The sequence below is a fragment of the Lathyrus oleraceus genome, chromosome 5, assembly GCF_024323335.1.
Source record: "Lathyrus oleraceus cultivar Zhongwan6 chromosome 5, CAAS_Psat_ZW6_1.0, whole genome shotgun sequence".
NCBI lineage: Eukaryota > Viridiplantae > Streptophyta > Magnoliopsida > Fabales > Fabaceae > Lathyrus > Lathyrus oleraceus.
Window position 1 is genome coordinate 316,487,170 of NC_066583.1, and position 3,838 is coordinate 316,491,007.

Genomic DNA, 3,838 nt, shown 5'->3' on the forward strand with positions numbered 1-3,838 from the left:
GTACACGCCTCTTACTCATCCGAATTAAGAAAGCTATGGCCGAGAATCGCGAGCGGAGACCTCTTAAGGAATTTTCCTAAGCCTCTGACGAGGAACCTAGTTCTAGTATAGTAAACCCCCTCATTCCTGCCAACAATTTCGAACTAAAACCATCTTTACTGCAACTAGTGAAACAGAACCAATTCGCGGGTCTCACTACTGAGAACCTAAATCAACATTTAAAAGTCTTTATCCAACTGGCCGACACCTTTAAATCCAATGGTGCTTCACCTGATGCGATTCGTTTAAGGTTATTTCCTTTCTCCCTCAGGGATAGAGCACGTTCGTGGTTAGATTCACTTCCAGCTAACTCAATAACTACCTGGGAAGACCTTAGGAGAGTATTCCTTTCTAGATATTTTCCCCCTAGTAAGACTGTTGTTCTTCGAAACCAAATAACTAGATTTACTTAAAACCAAGGAGAGTCACTTTTTGAAGCTTGGGAGAGATAGAAATAGTTGTTAAGAGTTTGTCCACACCATGGCCTAGAACAATGGTTGATCGTTCATACCTTCTACAATGGACTCCATTATAACACAAAGATGAGCATTGACACTATCGCTGGTGGCGCGCTGATGAACAAACCTTACCCTAAAGCTTGTGACCTAATTGAGGATATGGCCCAAAACCATTACCAATGGGGAACTGAACGAGCATCAGTAGAGAAAAAGGAGATCCAAGGTGGAATACATGAGATAAGTTCTATGGACATGATGCAAGCGAAAATGGACGCTTTAGCCCTTAAGGTCGAACATATTTCTACAAACTCTAACACCGCAGCGGTAGTCCACACAGAGTGTGAACTTTGTGGATCTAAAGGACACGAATCGGCGGAATGTAACCTTTTGAACGACCTGAACACCGACCAAGTGAATTACTCCCAAGGTAACCCATTTTCAAACACTTACAACCCTGGATGGAGGAATCACCCGAATTTTTCCTATAAAAACCAGAACCCTATCCAAAATTATGCACCTCAAAAACCACAAGGTTTTCAAGCCCAAAAACCAAATCAACCTATGCAAGTTGTGCCCCAGAAGCCTAACCTTGAGAAGATCATGGAGAACTTTATATCAGGTCAGACTGAGCAAAATAAAGAATTCCTAAACCAGAACATTCACGTAAACAAACTGATAACGCAATTAGGGACTAAGGTTGATCAAATAATTACTCACAATAAGATGCTTGAAACCCAAATCTCTTCGGTAGCACAAAACCAAGCCCCACAAACTACACCTGGAGGACAATTCCCTAGACAACCTCAACTCAACCCTCGAGGGAAAGCTAACGCTATCGCATTACAAAGTGGGACCGCTTACGAAGGGCCTCATAACCCAGCAATGAGCGAGTCCAAATCTTCTAAAGAAAATATACCTACCAGCCAAGAAGAGGAACCAGTGGAACCCGAAAAACAAACCAACCAAGAAGGAGAAGCCAAGGATAAAACTTACAAACCACCACCCCCGTATAAACCACCAATTCCATATCCGCAAAGACTTAAACAAACCAAAATTAATAACCAATACCAAAAGTTTATAAAAGTAATAGAGAAGCTTCATGTAGAGATTCCTTTCACCGAAGCCATCACCCAAATTCCATCTTACGCCAAATTTCTCAAAGACATCTTAACCAACAAGCGTAGGCTTGACGATCCCAAACCCTTGGAATGCAACTTTATTTCTGAGAATAAACTTGCTAAGAAGGAGAAAGACCCTGGGAGTTTTTCTATACCTTGCATTCTAGGGAGTCATGTGATCGACAAAGCTTTCCTAGACTTAGGCGCTAGTGTGAGTTTAATGCCCTTAGCTGTGTGTAAAAGGTTAAACTTAGGAGAATTACAACCGACTAAGATGTCCCTCCAATTAGCCGATAGATCTGTTAAGTATCCTGTAGGCATATTAGAAGACATCCCCGTTAGGATCGGTCAACTTTATATCCCGACAGACTTTGTGGTCATGGATATCAAGGAAGACGACGATATTCCCATCCTTTTAGGTAGACCATTTTTATCAACAGCCGGAGTTATAATAGATGTTAAAAGAGGAAAATTAACTTTCGAAGTAGGAGATGAAAAGATAGAGTTTATTCTTTCAAAATTCCTAATGGCACAAATCATAGGAGACGCATGTTACACGATTGATATCATAGAAGAATGCATAAGGGAATTTGATCAAGAAGAACCTAAGATCGAACCATTTTCAAACCCGAATGAAAAGGATGACGAGCTAAAGGAAACGGAACCTCACACTAACGAATGTTTGGCCCTTACTCCAGACCTTTCACCAAACTCTCAAAAACCAGCTCAAGAACTTAAGGAATTGCCCAAGAACCTAAGATACGGGTTTTTGGATAAAGAAATGAACCACCCAGTAATAGTTAGTGCCACCTTAAACCAAGACGAGACAAACCAACTCTTGAATGTTTTACGAAGATACCCCTCTGCCTTAGGATACAACATCTCTGACTTAAAAGGTATAAGCTCATCCGTGTGTATGCATAGGATCTCGCTAGAGGAGGATTCAAAACCTTCCAAAGAACATCAGAGAAGAATCAACCCTATAATGAGCGAGGTGGTAAAGAAGGAAGTCATTAAACTACTAGAAGCTGGTATAATCTATCAGATCTCCGATAGTAAATGGGTAAGTCTTGTACATGTGGTATCTAAAAAGGGAGGCATCACTGTCGTGCAGAACGAGAAGGGCGAGCATGTGGATAAACGTATAGAAGGCGGATGGCGGATGTGCATAGACTACAGGAAACTCAATAAGGCAACTAGGAAAGACCATTTCCCCCTTCCATTCATAGATCAAATGCTTGAGCGTCTTGCCAGACACTCTTAATTTTGTCATCTGGATGGATATTCTGGATTTTTCCAAATACCCATACACCCCGAGGATAAAGAGAAAACGACCTTCACCTGTCCTTACGGAACATTTGCTTACAGACGAATGTCGTTTGGACTCTGCAATGCGCCAGCTACTTTCCAATGTTGTATGATGTCGATCTTCGCAGATTATCTCGACAGAATTATGGAAGTGTTCATGGATGATTTCTCGGTATGTGGGTTTGACTTTGAGAATTGCCTCATTAATCTTGAGAAAATCCTAGAAATATGCGTAGATGTTAACCTTGTATTAAACTGGGAGAAGTGCCACTTTATGGTTAAAGAAGGCATAATGTTAGGACGTATAATATATGAGATAGGCATTGAGGTCGACAAAGCAAATATAGAAGTGATAGAAAACCTTAACCCTCCTAAGACTGTTAGAGAAGTCCGAAGTTTTCTTGGACACGCCAGTTTTTACCGACACTTTATCAAAGATTTCTCTAAAATAATAAAACCCCTGACCGACCTTCTGATGAAAGACGTTGAATTCATTTTTGATGAAAAATGTATCGAAGCCTTAATCATTTAAAACAAGCGCTAATTTCAGCACCCATTTTACAAACTCCGGATTGGACTCAACCTTTTGAAATAATGTGTGATACTAGCTATTTTGTTGTAGGAGCTGTTTTAGGACAAAGAGAAAATGAGAAATTACATGTGATATATTACGCTAGTAGAACCTTAGATGTTGCTCAACTTAATTATACGACAACAGAGAAGGAACTCCTAGCTGTAGTTTTTGCAATTGATAAATTTAGGTTTTATCTTGTCGGATCTAAGATTATAGTCTATACAGACCATGCAGCTATCCATTACCTTCTAAGCAAAAAGGATGTGAAACCTAGGTTACTCAGATGGATCCTTTTGCTACAAGAGTTCGACTTAGATATCCGAGACAAAAAAGGAACAGAA

At 40.3% G+C, this 3,838-nt stretch overlaps 1 non-coding gene across 1 annotated transcript; it reads right to left on the bottom strand.

Annotated features, from left to right (window-relative positions):
- Positions 1 to 419: 419 nt before the first annotated feature.
- On the bottom strand, positions 420 to 526 carry LOC127089524 (small nucleolar RNA R71). The gene has a single exon (XR_007791107.1). It is a non-coding gene; the product is annotated as a small nucleolar RNA R71 (small nucleolar RNA).
- Positions 527 to 3,838: the final 3,312 nt, after the last annotated feature.